Source organism: Xyrauchen texanus, chromosome 22 (genome assembly GCF_025860055.1).
Source record: "Xyrauchen texanus isolate HMW12.3.18 chromosome 22, RBS_HiC_50CHRs, whole genome shotgun sequence".
Lineage (NCBI taxonomy): Eukaryota > Metazoa > Chordata > Actinopteri > Cypriniformes > Catostomidae > Xyrauchen > Xyrauchen texanus.
The window spans coordinates 20,667,443-20,687,983 of NC_068297.1; the positions used below are offsets into that span (position 1 = coordinate 20,667,443).

General features: G+C 41.0%; 1 pseudogene; it reads right to left on the minus strand.

Moving 5' to 3' along the window:
* The window catches only part of LOC127662676 (usherin-like), a 388,775-nt pseudogene that overhangs the window by 188,080 nt on the left and 180,154 nt on the right, over positions 1 to 20,541 (minus strand).

Here is a 20,541-nt window from a genome sequence, read left to right on the forward strand (position 1 = left end):
TTGTGATTTAAGTGTCCCAATATTTTTAGGACCACTGTATCTCTGTACAAACTGAATGAAAATTTAGATTGAATCCTCAAATTAAGAGTTCAATGACTAGGGGAGACAACGTCCCAGTTGAAGGAAATGGTGTCAGGACTGAGACATGGTCTTAAATCGTCTTGTTGTTTAAAGAGGGAAATAGAACAGTAACCTCCTGTGTGATGAGCGAAATCATCTCATGTCTAAGTGCAATGAGTTTGACCTGATGTTTCTCCAACCCTCTTTGTTTCCTTAATTTAGTACAAAGCTCATTAGGGCCTTCTGGTCTATACAAGGAGCAGACAAACCCGCAGGTCACCTTATTCATTATTGTGATTAATTTAGTTTAGGCATAAATTAAATTGCATTTTAAATAGCAAATGACAATGGCCATTAATACATTTTAAGACATTGCATAATTGATAAGCAGTTGGTTATATTATTCATAGTATGGCATTTCCATTAATTCTAACTCTTCAATAACGCAAATATTATTCTAGCAAGTAAATTGTGGTTGCAATGCAAAAGTATTACATTTATTATGTAAATCTATTTGGTCGTTTTTTGTTTGTTTTTGATCATTTTGAAAGATAAATTGTAATTAATTTTATATTTTATTTTATTTAATTTTTTTACATACATTATTTCTATTATTGTAACATTGTACAAGTGTATATAGTATATACAGTATATATATATATATATATATATATATATATATATATATATATATATATATATATATAATTAGCCATAGTCTGTGGTTAATATTGATGATGTTGGTGTCACATAACATATATTGCTTCTGAAGGGAAGGCTTTGCATTTTTATTTATAAATCAGAATTTTTTTGTTTTGTTTTACAGTTAGTACTATTAGGGATTTTGCAGAGAAACACATTATTTTAATAGACTTATTATACATCCTTTTGGTTTGAAAATACCACAATACACATTGTGGTACTCAGAGTTAGCACTTGATTCTAGTATATTCAGAGTGATGTGTAGCAGTTTGGTGGAGTGTGTTTCTGCTGATATTCGTTTTGTGCATATCCTGTAGTCCGGGGTCTCGTAACCTTTCTCACAGGTTCGCAACACAACAAAAGAGTATTGAACACATATGATCCTTCACCCTCTCCTATTACAATTCTGCTAACAAGGCAATACATTTCAAAGGCACTGTATCCACAATTAGACCCTGAGAGAAAAAAGAGAGTGGGAGAGAGATATCATTTGTTATGTCAAATTACAATGCTGCCTTTCTCTCACCCACAACCTCTCTCTCTCTCTCTCCCCTTCCCTCTCTCTCATTCTGCCTCTATCATCATTGTGGCCTCTCTTCCTATTCAAATTGAAATATCCAATGGAAATAAAGCAATTATCATTTCCCCCTCTTGGCGGATGAAGACAATAAATAAGGTAAGTTTCCCTCTAAGGCGCTGCCATCAGAATTGAGCAGCTACAATGAAGTTATGAAAATCGGTGATGAGACAAACTGGGTCATATACATCTTTTAATAATTGACATACAGAGATCACAAGATCTCCACAGCCATTAATACAGATGTAGTAGGATGTGACGAGGAGGAGGGCATGGCCAGGCCGTGATGGAGCCGGTGCTGAATCAGCTGATCAGCAGGAGAGCAAGAATAGGGGCAGCCGGAGACGCCGGTTAGAGAGAGAGAGAGAGAGAGAGAGAGAGAGACATATGTGGCCACATTACATGAGTGTCTGTGTCCTTATGTTGTTTTAAGTTTCTTTATATCATTAAAGTTTATGTTTACTGTTCAGCCAGTTCCCGGGAGGAGGGATGCGCTGTCGCGGAGTCCTCGCTGCTGCCATCTGCAAGAGGAGCAGCCGCGGCCGTCTGCCTGGGGACGGAGGGGTCACTGCCAGCCGCCCAGAGCCGGAGGGCTCGCTGCCATCCTCCGAGGGAAGAGCAAGCTGGCTTATGCCAGAGGGAGGAGGAGCAGTTGAGGATCAGGCGACAGCACGTCCAGGAGCCGGCGAGCAAATTCAAGACAACCACGAAGGATCTAACAGGATGAATCTTGGCTGTTTTTTTTTTTATGGATATGCAAATAAAAATAATGTACTACTTATTAAATTTGTCTTTGCATTTATTTTAATAGAGTAAGTTACTTGTTCAAACTAATTCAACTGTTGCATATTGAATATGTTGAATGTTATGATCTACAAGAGCCAATAATTTAATCAGCAAAGATGCATATTACATATCCGATGGTTCGTAACATTTTTATATGCCACATTTCTCAGACTTCTGAAGTGTGTTCAACGTGTGAGGATGTGTATTCAACCTATTACACGTCTAACATAATCATTCAAACATATTGAATCAATTTAACTCTGGTTTTCTCAATACTTCAAAAAGAACCTACATATAATTCTGCAACCATCAACCATAGATATCCCTTTATAATAACTTATTATGTTAAACATTATTAGATTATATAGTGCTTAACAGATTATTAAAGGAATATTCTGGGTTCAATACAAGTTAAACTCAATCAACAGCAATTGTGGCATTATGTTGCTTACCACAAAAAATAATTGACGTATCCTCTATTTTAAAAGAAAAAACAAACAAAAAAACTATTGGGGTTGCAGTTCAAATTAAAGTGAATAGGGACAATTTTTGGAGGGTTTAAAGGCAGAAATATGAAGTTTATCATTTTATAAGAGGACTAAATGTAAAAACTTGTGTAACATTTGAACTGTGAAGTTTTTTTAGTTGTAATTTTAGGGTTTTAGGGTTTACAGTTCTATGTCGTCATGGCAACAAAATACAAAAAAATAATATAACATTACACAGAAAAGTTTAGTAAGCAATTTTATCACACTTAAATCATGTTAACATGCATATTGTTTATGTCTTGTGGCTATACTTTTGAAACAGTGAATATTTTAACTTTTACAGATTGGCCCCCATTCATTCCATTGTAAGTGCCTCAGAGTAACCCCGATTTTTGCTTTTTATAAAAAAAAAAAAAAAAAAGCAAAGAGAAAATTCAAACTTAATTTTAGTGGTTATCAACATTATGCCACAAATATTGTCAATTGAGCTAAACTTGTATTGAACCTGGAATATTCCTTTAAACCACAGTGCTGCCCATATTCTCCACTGATTGCTGCTGCTCAAAAGAAGCCATCAGTGGTTGCCTGCTGGATGACATCACAGTAGAATTAAAATTTGCCTATCTAGAGTGTTTTTTACAAACCAAAGACGGCACAGAAGTTGCAACTATGTAGCATAAATAGTGACTCTCTCATTTACGTTACAGTCAAATGTCATCTGATTGGCTCAAAATTTAAATCCCCAGCACCAATTTTCTGTAGACTTGCTTTTACCCACTGGATTTATGTAATAAATTAAGTCAAGAGTAGAAATTGAGCAGAAATTATATTAGTGGAGCACAGAAAATGACAAACAAGGAGGAAAGCTATGAAAAGAGTGCAAATAACATAACAGTAATATTTAGCAGTAATATTTCAAGACCCATTCATGTATATATTTGACTATGTACAGCCCCAATAATTTTGAGCGGAGCCATTTGTCACAATTCACGGTGGGCTGTACGCCAGTGGGTGGAGGTGGGATGGCAAGGAATAAGTCAATTCCTGCTCTCTGGAGGCAATTGACTATTGTTGGTCTTTGCCACTGTCTAGGTGTGTATTCTCCTCGTGCCCCACTCCGTCCCCCTCTCTCTCCACCTGTGATCATTCAGTAAAGTGATGACATTTTCTTCCTCGAAAATGCGCCGGAGCACTTCCGTCATCTCTGTTGGCCTAAAATAAAGTGTACATAAGTCTGGTTCCCCATTGCCCCTTAACTCTCTTACAGTCCTCTCTCTCCTTTTCCCTCCTCGTCCTCTTGCATTGTCACGTGGTATGGTGCCCTCTCTGTCTTCATAAATGATGGTGATGGGGCAACTAAAGATGAACCTCTAAAGGCTTTCACAAAGATTGCAATGGCCCGGGGTGGAGGCTGTTGGGAAGGATCTGATGAGGGTCTCTCGCTTTCACTCTCTCTCCATTTTCTCAACTCAAGTGGTGTTCAACAAGGGGGTCAGACACTGGAGAAATTTCTGCATGCTAAACAGTCTGGAAGAAGGTCGTTCTCCGCATTTTCATACAGTCCAATGAGATGGTCCAGTGTGGGTGCAGGAGTTGAGCATTAGCTCCTAATCAAGGTCTGCTCCAATGCTCCGCTCCCCTGGTTGCTCAACTGCAGACAGAGGACACGCAAGACAATAAGGACAAACATCCAATGGCATGACTGGCGGAATGGGCATTCTTTATGATTATATGGAAAACACTCAGTTGATTAATGCACCCATGTGGTAGATAGGGACAGCTTCTTAAATTTGACATACGAGTTAGTCAGATAAATCGCAGCAGTGTGAGAATTTTGTGGTGGACACTTTTTTTATTTTTTAAACAGAGGTTACATTGCATCTTTCAAGGGTTAAGGTTTGACATGTGGAACTTAAGTTTTAGTATTATGATGAGGAATAACGAGACCTGAGATGTGTTTGTCCTCTCAGCGAGAGCAAATGTCCGCTACTTCATTAGCGTATCTCTGAGAAAAGAGTGTAATATGATGATGACCAACTTCACAGCTGTTCATGCTTCGTTAGTGTGTAGGTGTGTTAGTGTGTGTGCACTTCTGGCAAGGACAGGACCTAACAAGGGTGTACAACCCCAATTCCAAAAAAGGTTGGGACAGAATGTAAAATGCTAATGAAAACAAAAAGGAGTAATCTGTAAATTCGATTCACCCTGTGATATATTGAGATATCATTTTAATTTGACAAGAAATCAGTTATATTGTTCTTAAAAAATGAATATTTTGCAAGGGAAAGTGATTTATATAACCTTCAGCAGTGCTCAATTGTAACATCTCTGGTTGTTACTCATCCTACCAACCACTAGAGGGAGCCCTCTCACGAATACTGATCTTCACCCATTTCTTCACTGCTCATTTCCTGTTTACCACATGTATATACAGCCATGCAGTTCCACTGCTCATTGCGAAGTATTGCTAGTTTACCCTGCCTTACTGAGCATTTTTCCATTGCTTATTGATTCATGTTATGACCATTGCCTGTTTTTCTAGATTTACTGCTTTTTGGATTACCCTTTGTTTTGTTTGCCTGGTTGGACTGTCTGTTTGGTTTATTGGATTTATCTGCTTGCTGTTATGGATTGTTTGCTTGTGTCTCTTTTTAATAAAATCCCTGCACATGGATCCTAACACCGTCTCAATGGCCAGTTCATTACATCAATGCATCATATCATGAACAAGATGAACGTTCTTTCATGTATGAATCTAACTCAATTGGAATGCCAACACTGTTTTACACACATCATTTTTATTGGACTATAACCATTTATGTGGTTCCAGACAAATGATATAGAACAAAGAAATTGCTCACAGAAACCTTTTACTTGTCCATCGTGCTTGCACTTGACTCCAGTATCTCAGTATCTCACACGCACTGGAGACAGATTACGTGAACTCCACTGTCTTCACTCTCATTGATAGCCCAAATGTCACTCGTCATTTGCATAAAGTTAAACTTTTCTAAACTTTGTCTTGTCGCTTGCAATTGTGACCTTTGTTGCCAATGGTCACTGTTGCTTGTGTTGCTGGAAGTCCCTCTGCTCTCATTGAGAGTTAATCAGAATCGTGTCGCTTTGTCACTCAATGTCATTTGCTGCGAGAACCAGGCTTGATGCAGAAAGATATCTACAAATTTTGGAGGAACATATTGTATGCAGCCATCCAGGTGCTGTCTTTTCCAGGGATGTCCCTGCATTTTCCAGCAGGTTAACAGCAAACCATATACTGCCCTGATTACAAATGCATGGCTGCATAAGCAGAGGATGCAGGTGCTAGATTGGACTACCTGCACTGCCCTGCAAAAGCAAAAGACCTTAACTCACTGGAGTGTGAAACTGAGAAAAATGACTTTAAAGTTTCTGTTTTGTCCAGACAAAAGTATTATAGGTAGGACTCCCAAAATTTCACAACTAGTTGCTATACTGAAGAAATGTTTGTATGCAAAAAATCTTGAGCTCAAAATTGACCTTTGACCCTTGTTTGGCAGTTACTGTACTCTGCCTTTGTATCATGTGCCAAAAATCAGGAGTCATGCAAAGGCAAAAGGCCGTAACTGACATATAATCAATATTTACTTGCTGTTCACCATACTTACATCCATTATAAGAACACCTAACCAAGGTCTAGTCATCATGGTATTTGTTTTAAATTATATAGAAGACCTTTGGTTGTTCCTATTTAGTGCTATAATGATCAGGATAGTGCGGCAACACTAACACAGTTAAACAGTATAACAGATAAGTTACTTTGCAGTACAGTATGTACAGTATGAATAAATACAATAAATATTTTCACAATAAAGATAATTTAATTATAATTGAATACAAAGGTATATGTATTTAAATGCAAGATATAGAGTAATAATTCATTAAACATTGGACCAATACATTAGAGATTAGAGACTGCTCATTCCAAGTTTTTTACTGCTCCAAATAAAATCTTACTGAAAGCTAATTTTTTGAGATATCAACCTAAAATTTGGAACACAACTTGTCCATAGGTATATATGACAAAGCATTCTTGAAATACAACCATTTAAGTTTGGATAGTGATTTTCATGTCTATGCGAAAAAAGGGGGAGGGGTGACAGTTAAAGGGTTAAGGGTTAAGGGCCAACAAACTGCTCAAGATGCTCAGTCAATGAACTCGACTTGGATTACTACTTTTTAATTCTGAGATAATATAGACAGAGTATACCGAAAAAATATAACTTTTACTATTTAGGTTAGCCTACTTTGTACGGATGTTAGCGATAACTAGCTGTAAAATCTGACGTGAACACCTGCAAGAAGGAAATATGGCTCAAACACGTATGGATTGTTGTGGATACAGCAGATGACGTGCATTGCTATGGATTATATCTTCTATGGATTATATCGGATTGCATGGAAAGGTAGGATGCCTCTGTATTTAATATTTGGTTTTCAGCATCTGATGTGAGGCGAGTGTCAGCGTCAACATTAGCGCTAATTTACGTGACACAGATTAAATTCAGCAAGCTCCGGGCTGTCACTGACATTGACAGATCTGAACCATCGCCCTATCACATCGCTATCATAGAGTAATAATACAAACAAGCAGTCGGCAGTCTACACTTTATTTCAAAGATGTATCGGTGTATATGTTCAGCGGTTTGGTGACAATAAAAAGCGGTAATCTTTGACAGTATGACAAAGCCAGAGTACAGTAACATCACAGCGGCACCGTAACATCTCTCTTGATGCCAGGCGAAACAAAGTCAGAACACCTTAACTCAACTTCAGCGTGCCGGAACAAAGGCTAAGAGCCGTAACAACTGTTACGGCGTTCTGCTGTGGTTTCTCGTATGGTTTTGGATGTTACGGTTGTCATAGCCCTTTAATTTCTCGTTAAAATAATCAAATTGACTCACGATATTTATTCACATGATAAAGGAGGTCTTGAATACCCCAAAAATGACATTAACTCATTTTTGACCAAACATGATGTTACAGCGTTTTGCCTTTGTAGGGCAGTGCAGCCCTGACCTATTGAAAATATGTGCAACTTCTGTTTTCAGTACTTAAACACTTAATAAGTGTTATTAGAAGAAATTGTGATGTTACACAGTGGTAAACACTGGACTGTCCCAACATTTTGGAGCATGTTGCAATCATCTGATTTGAAAAGAATACAAACAGATGTACAGATTTTGCTCTTATGGAAAGAAATTGGTACTTTTATTCACAAATGTATAGTCAGGACATAAATAACGTGAAAAATTACTATAACAATTTGAAAAAACTACTAAAAAAAAGAGTTCTCATCAAAAAATCATCCACGTGCAGCAATGACAGCTTTGCAGATCCTTGGCATTCTAGCTGTCAGTTTGTCCAGATACTCAGGTGACATTTCACCCCACGCTTCCTGTAGCATTTGCCATAGGTGTGGCTGTCTTGTTGGGCACTTCTCATGCACTTTACAGCCAAGCTGATCCCATAAAAACTCAGTGGGGTTACGATCCATAACACTCTTTTTCAATTATCTGTTGTCCAATGTCTGTGTTTCTTTGCTATCTCTAACATATATCTTTTTTATTCTGTTTCAAATGTGGCTTTTTCTTTGCAGTTCTTCCAATAAGGTCTGCACCCCTGTGTCTTCTCTTTAATGTTATACATGAAACTGGTGTTGAGCGGGTAGAATTCAATGAAGCTAAGGATGTGAGGCGTCTATTTCTCTAACTAAAGACTCTGATGTACATATCCTCTTGTTTAGTTGTGCATCTGGCCTTCCATATCTCGTTCGGTCTTTGTTAGAGCCAGTTGTCCTTTGTCTTTGAAGACTGTAGTGTATACCTTTGTATGAAAGGTACCTTTGTATTTTTTTTTGGCAATTTCAAGCACTGTATAGCTTTTAACACTGTTTGATATAACGGCAAGCGATTTTCTAGTACCAAATTAGCAATTTAGCATGACTACTCAAGGTTAAGGTACTGGAGTGATGGGTGCTGGAAATGGGGCCTGTATAGATTTGATCAAAAGTGACTTTTTTCAAATAACGATGGTGCTGTTTTTTATGTCAGTAATGTCCTGACTACTTTCTGATCAGTTGAATGTCACTTTGGTGAATTAAAGTACCAGTTCCCCCATCTGTCGCTCTCTTCGACGTTGTGTCGGAGAAGTGACACTAGGGGTCTCTCTTGAGCACCGAATATATATCTGATCTATGAAAAAAGGCATACCCCAGTATTTGCATACCCCGCCCCCGGACATACGGGTACAAAGGCGAGGCAAATACTAGAGTTCATTCAGAAAATTTCTTTGGAGCAGATGGTTGTGCATGCTGTTCGGGTGAATTCACACCAGTTCCAGTATTCCTCTGACACTCTGCATGCTGTTGGATTGAGGGCGCATTACAGCGGCGATTTCTCCTTCTTGCACGGCAGTGCAAATTGCCCCCGGGCGCTTCGACAGTGCAGAAACCCAAACTCTAAGTTTGATTTTCTCTAAAAGAGCAATACACAGCGGCGTTGAACGTCCTTTTCAGGACGCGTCTTTTTAAAGACGCACTCATCCCGAGCTCAGATGGGAGCAAGCAAGCGTGCCGGGGAGGTGGGTGGTTCGCGGGGATTTACCCGGCGAACACAGCCCGTCATTTTCCCCAAATCGCCTCCATCGGCCGCGGCGCCTGCCTCAATCCCGTAGGAAAGAGACGAGGTGCGGGGGGGCGGCTGAAGTGGCTTTCTCTCATGACAAAAGAAGCTGCGACCGCAATGCTGCCTCAGCTATGTTCTCGCACTGAGAACATAACCCATTGGAAAGAAATCGCTCATCCCGAGCTCGGACGGAAGCCAGCAAGCGTGCCGGGGAGGCGGGTGGTTCGCGGGGATTTACCCGGCGAACACAGCCCGACATTGTCCCCAAATCTCCTTCATCGCCCGCGGCACCTGCCCCAATCCCGTGGGAAAGAGGCGAGGTGCGGGGAACAGCTGAAGTGGCTTTCTCTCATGACAAAAGAAAGCCTGCTACCGCAATGCTGACATGGCTATGTTCTCGCCCTGAAAACATAGACCATTCATAAAAATGCTGCCTGCGTGTAATTGCAACCCAGGGCCTCTGAACTGCGCTCAGCGACCGACCTCGCCCTTAGAGCCACAAAGGTCACAGTGCAGTCACTCGGGCAGGCGATGACCACCCTCGTGGTCCAGGAATGACACCTATGGGCGAACCTGGTCGAGATGCGTGAGACCGGCAAGGTTCGCTTTCTCAACGCCCAGTCTCCCGGTTCGGCCTCCTCGGCGACACCCTCGAGGACTTTACCCAGCAGTTCTCCGCGGTGAAGAAACAGACGGAGGCGATCTCTCAGATCCTGTCCCGCCGCAAGCCTGCCTCCTTGGGCCATGCCCCGTCTGCTCGCCGAGGGCGTCCCCCTGCAATGAAACAACAAGCTGCTCCGCCTCAACCTGGGCCCAGCTCTCAGCCCACGCATCGAGTGCTCCGAAGGAAGTAGACGCCCCCCTTCTCACGGACCCCTTCAAGGACCCAGAAGGCTCCCAGGTGCTCCTGAGACGTTAGCTTTGGAGATGATGCTCCATTCCCCGATGGAGGGCCAGGAGGAGAATATTCTTTTGAATTTATTTCATTTGCCGCTCCCCTTAACCGAGGCAGCGATACCCAAATTCTCAATATAAGAGCTATTTCCTTTTGTCTCTGGGTCATCTGGCCCGCAAATGCCGTTCTCACGGCACTCTGCCACCAGATCTCAACAGTCCCGGCACGCTGGACGCGGTCCCAGACCCGCCTTCAGCCCCACTATTGAGAGATTATTGAATGGGACTTTTACGAGAGTGGATGTTCACATAGCTGTGTGCGCTGATCCGGTATCAAAGACTGTCACTTAAGTCATCAGTGTAGCAGCATCAAACATTTCAAAATGAAACACTTTCTTCACTCTGCACGGTGAAAAAATAATAGTTTCATCATGCAATGCCTTCATTTAACAAAAAGACAATATGATATTTCAAGATTAAAATCACAGCTCCAATTTAAGGTAGCACGCTGAGGTAATTTTTGGCTCTAATTCTAATGCAGGCTTTTCTGTTTAATGAGATGGTCATTTTAAGGGTGATAATGTAACTGGGCTCTTATGACATCAGTTTTTATGTGTTCATTTTTAAATCAGTGCAGCAATATATCAATGTACTTTGGCCTGCATGTCAGAAGCAGTATTTGTGCATTTACTCCTTGCCCTTGCAGGGGTACTGGAAACTATCGCAGCTACTTCTGGTGGATTAACCATATAAATCCATGTAAAAATCCAAGTTAAGTGTAAATCACTGTCATTTACGTGATCGACAACTGGAGCACGAACAGACAGCATTTCTCGCTGTGCACAGCGAGGTGCGCGAGATGAGCAGGCGCAAGGCAATCGTGGGGATGAGAGTGGTTGTGTCCGCAATTGTTTACTCATTCACTGTTTTCTATATAGTAAATGGCAGTTAGTGCACTATATCTCAGCAATAAGTGAATGAAATTAGTGAATTCGGAAGTGAGTGTCGGAGCTCTGGGGCTGGTGAAGAAACGTCACATATGAAAGTTTAGAATACTTGGGCTTTACTTGTTATTCTTATTAAATAATATATTAACACAATACATCTTCATTCTGTTTGTAATTTTTTATATATAATGTGCATTAATATAGAGTAAACACATTTGTTCAAATAAAGAGTACATTTTAAAATGTATCTGTATGTTTTGTCTCTATATGCTATTACGTTATTTTAATCAAGTACTGATTTGACCCTCTTGCCACCCCAGATGTGTATGATTTTCTTTCATCTGCTGAATTCAAATTAAGATTTTTTTTGAAGAATTTCTCAGCTCTGCAGGTCCATACAATGCAAGTGAAAGGGTGGCAACATTTTAAAGCTAAAAAATCAAACATAAATCAGCATAAAATTAATCCATAAACTCAAGTGGTTAAATCAGTATCTTCAGAAGCGATGTGAAAGGTGAGGATGAGCAACAGAGAAACAGATCCCTTTCACTATCTTCTTGTGTTTTTGGTGATTCACATTTTTCTCTATATATCGCCCCGTGCTTTCTATAAAAAAATGGCAAATATTGATCTGTTTCTCACCCACACCTATCAATATCACTTCTGAAGATATTTTAGTCTTATGGATTACTTTTATGCTGCCATTATGTGCTTTTTAGGGCATCAAAATGTTGGAGTACAGAGCTAAAATATTCTTTTTAATATCTTAATTTGTGTTCTGCAGAAGAAAGGAATACATACACATCTGGGATGGAATGAAGTTGAGTAAATGATGACTTCTTTAAAGAGATAGCTCAGCCATAACTTAATATTCTGTCATCATTTTTCTATCCTCATGTTGTTCCAAACCATTGTGACGCTTTGTATTACGTGGAACACAAATATGTTAGACAGAATGTTAGGGACTGGCAGTCTCATTCACCATTCACTTTCTATAAATATATATTAGGGCTGTTTATTAATTGTCTAAATGCGATTAATTTTATAAAAAATAACGCGTTAAAAATATTAACGCAATTAATCGCTATGCCCCAAGAAGATCCCTGAGAAATGCAAGCTTGTAGTACCACCTGTTTACTCCAGATGGCAGTAATTGAAATTTCATCTGTGTGGCAATGCGCAGTTTATACAGTGAAGAAAACACGTTACGTTCTTGCGTTCAAACACTTGATGGAGCGCATATCCGAACTAAGGGATCTCAAGATGTGTTCTAAGTATTAAACTATATTTAACTTGACACAGTGACCTAAACATTTTATGATTAGATAACTGCGTATAATTATTTCATCATTATATATTGAATTATTGTTATGTGAGGGGCTTTCAATAAATATTTGTATATGCGATTAATCGCGATTAATTAATCAGTACATCATGTAATTAATTAGATTAAAAAAGTTTATCGATTGACAGCCCTAATATATATATATATATATATATATATATATATATATATATATATATATATATATATATATATATATAAACATTCACTGGAAGACAAAAACTTTCTGTCCAATATCTCCTTATTGTGTTGCATGGAAGAAAGAAAGTCATATGGGTTTGGAACAACATGATGGTGAATGATGACAGAATTTTCATTAATAACAATAATTCTGTAAGACATGTTCAATGTGTATTATGTAATGGAATATAGGGGAGTGAACGTATATTATGTCATTTGTAAAAGTAATGAGTTACTCACTACTTGAGCACTCTTTTAATTGGATAGTTTCTTACTCTTACTCAAGTAATTATTTATGTTAGTACTTTTACTTCTACTTGAGTAAATATGTTTTTGAAGTAATTGTATTTTTTCTTGAGTACAGTTTTTGGCTACTCTACCCATCTCTGCACCCAATCATATATGAATATAAAAAAAATACTATAAAAATACAATCATAGTCATGGCTCTGTGTCAGACACTGATACAACATAAAAACAAGTAAAGAGTTAATGCATTCCACCCTACGAGGTATCCAAAGATATCACTTCATTTAGTGAAACTATCTCATGTTACCACATTTTATAATCTATTGTAAAATGCATTTTATAATATGCATAATACATAGTGAAATACTTTAAAATGCATGGCCTGAATTAATTATAACTGATTTCAAAGATGTATTCCTATATAACAAAGAAATATGTTTATTTATTGTAGTCACATGGTTTACTCGGTCCTTCAGAATTCCTTTCAATTCAGTAGAACAAGTATGTGTGTGTGTGCGCGGGGCAGAGGGGGCTGACATTCTGAATGATTCATCTCAAAGAAAAAATACCTGTCCAGAGTGTAAATTGGCCTTTTGGGGGCTTCATATCATTTAGGCATGCCTTTCACCCCAGGTCAAATGGTGGCTGGAGCATTGGAGCCTTTTAATAAAACATCTCACAATATTCGTGCATTACTGCCAGGAGCAGAGGCTGCTGCTACCAACAGACAGAGCACTCAGGGATTAGAGGAAAAAAATGAAAACACATACAAAAAATGGTTGGCGGTTGGCCTTTGTCTCCACTGGCAAAATAAAATACAGTAATACAAGTGGCGCTCTTTAGAGGCAAGCATCTGCTCCACCTATTCAGCAGCAGAATTTGATTCAATTATGAGAAACATGGACAGCCATTTCCCCAGTTCATTTCGGGTCAAGGCTACCACCATGTCTTCTGAATATTTTTTTAAACCAGTTTTGTGTATTAAACCCTACCATTCTTTCTTTATTAGTCGTTTCTAAATTAATAAGTAGAAAATTAAAGCTACAACATGTTTGAGCTGCTTAAAGTGGCCATATCATGAAAACAATAGTTCCCTATCTGTCACTCACTCTACGTTGTGTCAATGTAGTGACACTAGGCGCCACTCTTGAGAGCCCGGAGACACCTCTGATCTTTGATAAAAAGGCCAATGGGAATTGGGGAGTGGTATTTGCATGCTCCTCCCCAGGACATAAATGTATAAAAGGAGGGGACGTGCATACCACTCATTAGATTTTCTGTTCGGAGCCGAGCAGTCGATGGTTCAAGCTGAACAAGCGGTTTCCATCCTTCACCTCTGCTAGATTCTTACGGTGCATTACAGCAGCTTTTCAAGATGCATCTTTTTAAAGATGCCTTTCCGGTTGAGTGTTATTCCTGGTTGCGGTTGATACCTCTCACCTTCTGACGGCCACGATTGCTGTCTTTCGTGCATGGACTCCACCCACTGTGAGACATCTTTCGTGGATGTGTCATGTCCTCTTTACGAGGCAATGACCATGGCAACGCTGCGGTCGATAGCAGGCCACCTCAGCAGCTCCCTCCCTTGGTCCTTCTACCTATGGGTATGAGGTCAGCACAGCAAGCACTGGGGGCGATTCTGGGACAGAATCATTCTCCGGCATGCTCATTTGCTCCGGCTAGGCATTTGGATGAGTGCGTCGGCTTGTAACAGGGCGAGTTTGACCTCTTATTTGGTGCCCGTGAAGGTGATGAGCTCTCGAGTGCAGCATCGGAGAGCGGGCCTGTCCTGTCTGATGCAGAAACCTCTGCTGGGCATCCCCCCTCCGGTGTGGTTGCCCAGTCACAGGTAGATGCTGAGATGAAGAACATGCTTTCCTGGGCCACCGTGAGCGTCGGACTAGAGTGGAACCCTCCGCTCTCTGCTGAACCCTCGCGGCTGGATGATTGGTATCTGGGCTCGCGGTGCCACTCACAGCCACACCCCACCCCAGTGCCTTTCTTCCCGGAAGTGCATGAGGAGCTGTCGAGCTCGTGGTAGGCACCTTTCTCTGCCCAGTCCCGATCTCTCAGCTCCCCCGCCCTCACTACCCTCGATGGCGGAGCGGCCAGGGGTTACTCGGTGATGCCCCAGTGGATAAGGCGCTAGCGGTGCACCTGTGCCTGCATAGCACCACCACCTGGCACGGGCCCATGAAGCTCCCATCCAAGGCCTGTAGGATCACATCTTCCCTGATGGCTAGAGCCTCCGGCACCGCTGGACAAGCCACCTCCGCCCTGCATGCCATGGCTCTCCTGCAGGTCCATCAAGCCAAGGTGCTGAAAGATCTGCACGAGGGTAGTTCCGCCCCTGGACTGATGCAGGAGCTGCGCTCGGCGACCGACCTTTCCCTCCGGGCAAAGAAGCTTATGGCGCGGTCTCTATTATCAGGTTCCTGAGAGGCGCTAGGAGGTTGAATCCTTCCAGACCTCACCTCGTTCCCTCATGGGACCTCTCCATAGTCTCGCAAGGCCTGCATGGGGCTCCCTTCGAGCCCCTAGAGTAAGTAGAGCTTAAGGCACTCTCCTTGAAGACTGCCCTCCTGACGGTGCTCACCTTCATCAAGAGGGTTGGGGACCTGCAATTGTTCTCTGTCAGCAAAACATGTGTGGAGTTCGGTCCGGGCTACTCTCACATAATCCTGAGACTCCGACCAGGCTATGTGCCCAAGTTTCCCATGACTCCTTTCAGGGACCAGGTGATGAACCTGCAAGCACTACCCCAGGAGGAGGCAGACCCAGCCTTAGCGTTCCTGTGTCCGATGCGCACTTTGCGCATCTATTTGGATCGCACCCAGAGCTTTAGGATCTCTGAGCAGCTCTTTGTCTGCTTTGGTGGACAGCGGAAAGGAAGTGCTGTCTCCAAACAGAGGATCGCCCACTGGATCATCGATGCCATAGCTGTTGCCTACCAGGCCCAGCACATGCCACCCCCTGCAGGGCTAATAGCCCATCCCACCAGGAGTGTGGCGGCCTCCTGGGATTTGACCAGTGGTGCCTCTCTAGCTCACATTTGAAGAGAAGGGGGATGGGCTACACCAAACACCAATTCTACAATCTCCGGGTTGAACTGGTCTCGTACCGTGTCTTAGCAGTAACAAACGGGTAAGTCCGGACTGACAGGCCTGGTATACCACTTGCGCCTTGCACCTTTCACCTCCCTCAAGCTGAAGATGTGAGATGCTGACTCCAGTATTCACAAATGCGTTCCCTGGTTGACTTCCTCTGCGGCAGATATGTTTGCAGAGAAACTCACTGCCAGCCCAGTACTTGTGCTAAGTGCGCCCCATGCTGGAACAGGTGCTCCTCATGCATTGGTTCCCCATAGGCAAACCCTTGTGATGTATTTTCAGCGGAAAAATGTTACCAGTTGCAAACTGTGTCCTTCTTGGGCAGAGACCCCTCTGCCCCAGTCTCCATGCTCATAGAGCTTCCTCCCCTTTGGGTAGGACCTACCATGGACCATGTGACGTATTTCCATGTATTTTCAGCTGAAAAACGTTCCCGGTTGGCAAACTGAGTCTTTCTTGAGCAGAGACACCTCTACCCCAGTCTTCATGCTCGTAGAGCTTCCTCCCCATTGGGTAGGACCTACCATGGGACTTCTCCACATAACATACTTCCAACTAGATTTGGCAAGACCATGTGTCGTATTCACCCCCCCCCCCACACACACACTCTATCTGGGCAGGGTGTGGTCTCCACAGTATCTTCCCCTTGGGAGTGTCCCCCTCCCCCTTTTATCAAAGATCAGAGGTGTCTCCGGGCTCTCAAGAGTGACCCCTAGTGTCACAACATCGACACAACTTCTCGTTCCCTCCATCAGGGAAAAGATGATGTACATACAATAAACTACTCTTTCACAATGGAAAGTTCCATTCTCAGATTGTTGATTGAAACTAATCAGCAAAAAACTATTGCTCAGCAATCTTCATGGATGTCATGTAACAACAATTACTACATTTATATATGAGGTTGCCTATATTTGCACCTTGACAAACATGGACGACTGGTTATAATAAATTAAATACAGTTTAGGCACCCCTAAAAATTTCCAAGATTTGCATTTATAAATAATTCGGTGTTTGGATCAGCAATTTCATTTTGATCTATCAAATAACTGAAGGACACAGTAATATTTCAGTAGTGAAATTAGGTTTATTGGATGAACAGAAAATGTGCAATATGCTTCAAAATGAAATTAGACAGGTGCATAAATTTGGGCACCCTTGTCATTTTGTTTATTTGAATACCTGTACCTACCTAGCACTGATTAATTGGAACACACTATTGGTTTGGTGAGCTCATTAAGCCTTGAACTTCATAGACAGGTGCATCAATCATGAGAATAGGTATTTAAGGTGGCCAATTGCAAGTTGTTGTTCTCTTTAACTCTCCTCTGAAGAGTGGTTAACATTATGGTTTAGGGGAAGGCTACAAAAAGATATCGCAGAGATTTAAGCTGTCAGTGTCCACTGTGAGGAACATAGTGAGGAAATGGAAGACCACAGGCACAGGCCAGAGGTGGCAGGCCAAGTCAACTATCAGAGAGGCAAAGGCTGATGAGAACGGTCAAAAACAGCCCACAGACCACCTCCAAAGACCTACAACATCATCTTGCTGCAGATGGTGTCACTGTACATCGTTCAACAAATCAGCGCACTTTGCACAAGGAGAAGCTGTACAGGAGAGTGATGCAGAAGAAGACTTTTCTGCACACAAGCCACAAACAGAGTCGCTTGAGGTATGCAAATGCATATTTGGACAAGCCAGCTTCATTTTGGAAGATGGTGCTGTGGACTGATGAAACAAAGATGGAGTTATTTGGTCATAACAAGGGCCGTTATGCATTGCGGCAAAAAGAACAGCATTCCAAGACAAACACTTGCTTCCCACAGTAAAATGTGGTAGAGGTTCCATTATGCTGTGGGGATGTGTGGCCAGTGCCGGCACTGGGAATCTTGGTAAAGTTGAGGGTTGCACGGATTCCACTCAATATCAGCAGATACTTGAGAATAATATAGAGGAATCAGTCTCAAAGTTGAAGTTACGCCGGGGCTGGATATTTCAACAAGACAACGACCCAAAACTCTGCTCAAAATCTACTCTGGCATTTATGCAGAGGAACAAGTACAATGTTCTGGAATGGCCATCCCATTCCCCAGACCTGAATATCATTGAAAATCTGTGGGGTGATTTGAAGTGGGCTGTCCATGCTCGGCAACAATCAAACCTAACTGAACTGGAGAAGTTTTGCAAGGAGGAATGGTCCAAAATACCTTCATCCAGAATCCAGACAATAGGAAGCGTCCAGAGGCTGTTGTTTCTGCTAAAGGAGGCTCAACTAAATATTGATGTGATATTTCTGTTGGGGTGCCCAAATTTATGCACCTGTCTAATTTAGTTTTACAATTTAGTAGAACACTTTCTGTTCATCCAATAAACCTCATTTCACTACTGAAATATTACTGTGTTCATCAGTTATTTGATAGATCAAAATGAAATTGCTGATCCAAACACCCAATTATTTATAAATGAAAATCATGGAAATTGTCAGGGGTGCCTAAACTTTTGCATACCCCTGTAAGTGTAAAATACGACTAATTTAAAATTCATGTTACAGTATAAACACTGTGCATTTCTGTATTAAAGATTCCATAAGTGTTAACTGATAGCAGGTTAACATTCACTCAGTATCAGGGCAGATTCAGTCTGACCCTAGAGTGCATTATATTTTGAAGTATAGGTAGCATGTATAATAAAGAATATAGAGCTGGCACGGTCTGGCTCCACTTTTTATCCTTGCATTATGACATTTATGCGCAGTTCAAAGAAACATCCCCTGGGCAGGTGGGGGTTGCTCTTTTCTCATTCAAATGCTAATCATTCTGTTATTTTAGTTTTCGTTTTATCTTCTTGCATTTAATGTGTTAACATGGATATGGTGGAGCACCAAGAGTCGTTATTAAATGTAGTGTGCCACTGAATTTTGCATGTCACATGTCCTAAATGAACGACAAAGGGTCAGAGATACAGTCAAAACAAACATGATCCTGACAGGCAACTATCCATTCAAGCAACTGATATCAGCAATAGCAAGTCTAGCATTTCAAGTCTAGTTTACCTGTGATATTGAAGCCAGTGTTGCCTTTAAACACAACATCATTGACTTTGTAGAGGATGGACTGAATGATGATGCCATTGGGTTTGGGAGGATGGTACCAGTGCACAGAGAGTTGGGGTATGAAATCGCAGCAGGTGAAAGTACTTCCTCAGGAGCTATCAAAAACGAAGAATTAAGAAAATTATTAATCTGTCAGATTGTTTAGGTCTACTGTATAGTGAGCATCAAAATGTAGTTAGAGAACAATACATATATTTCATTAATAAATAAAAAAACAAACATACATTGATAACAAAAGTAAAAGTGCTCTATTAGAAGATAATTTCCTGTTCTTAGAGGTGCTCATGTAGTGGCGCATGTTCGAGTGGTGCCTGCCTGCAATATGTCTGCAACATAACTTGTGATTATGATATTGTATCTGTCTAATAAAAGAGCAAAAATCCCCAAAATAGAAATTAAGTTATTTATTTCGATTTTTTTATATGTTCTATGATATCTCTAACCTTGAGGGATAGCATATTGTATTATTGAATTATTTAAATATCACAGACAGAGTCTTCCTGAAAGAACAATGAAGACTCACTACATTTTGAGCAAGAATAAGTTGAGATTGAAGTTGCCCCTGTATGTGGCATGAAACAATGTTATTTTCTCATGGAGAATTGATACAGTTATTTGGGTTTTGTAATCAAGTCCCCATCAGATAGATTTTTTCACTCCACGATGACCCTTAATGCCATCCTATCCTTTAAACAAGGCCACTTAGCCCAACTTGGAAATGCTATCTGCATCTTTTACGGCCTGGTTTCCATGCCAAAGGAGAGGAATCCAATAATATCAGGTTGAAAATTAGCAAATTTTATTTTGAAACGACTCTATTCCTGCAGTCAGACAGAGGAAATAATTTCTGCTGACAATTAATCTGTCTTTATTCTTGCTGTTTCTTGTAGGAAAAGGCGCTCGTCAATAGACATTATATTTTTTTACTCTGACTGAGGAAGAGGGTTCTTAATCTTGACTGTGCGATCAGACAGATGTGAAGGCAATAAAGAATGAGTCTGCAAGAGTTGAAAGAGAGAGAGAGAAATTATGTTTGCCGCTGTGCGCTCACGCCGCAGAGTGGGCCACACTGGATTGAGCAGGAGCAGTGGAAATGGGACGCTTGATTCTTGATTTCATTCATTCAGCACCACAATTCTTTTTAGCCCAAACTGTCTTTAGATTTACTTCTCTGCCTGAGTGAAATGAAGAAGCTTTCATTAATCTTTCAGATGCCTTACATTAATGACAAGGCTCTCGCATGAACAATGTAACAGCAATTAAAAAGCCCATCAATCTGCATTACAGCTATTAAAGATGCATGTCATTAAAGGGGAGAGAGTTCATTGCCGCACTTACCCCTATTCCTAAAATCCCTCTCTCTCTCCAAAATGGGAATAAGAACAAGAAAATAAAAAAAATAATAATTAAAATGGAGCAATTACAGCCT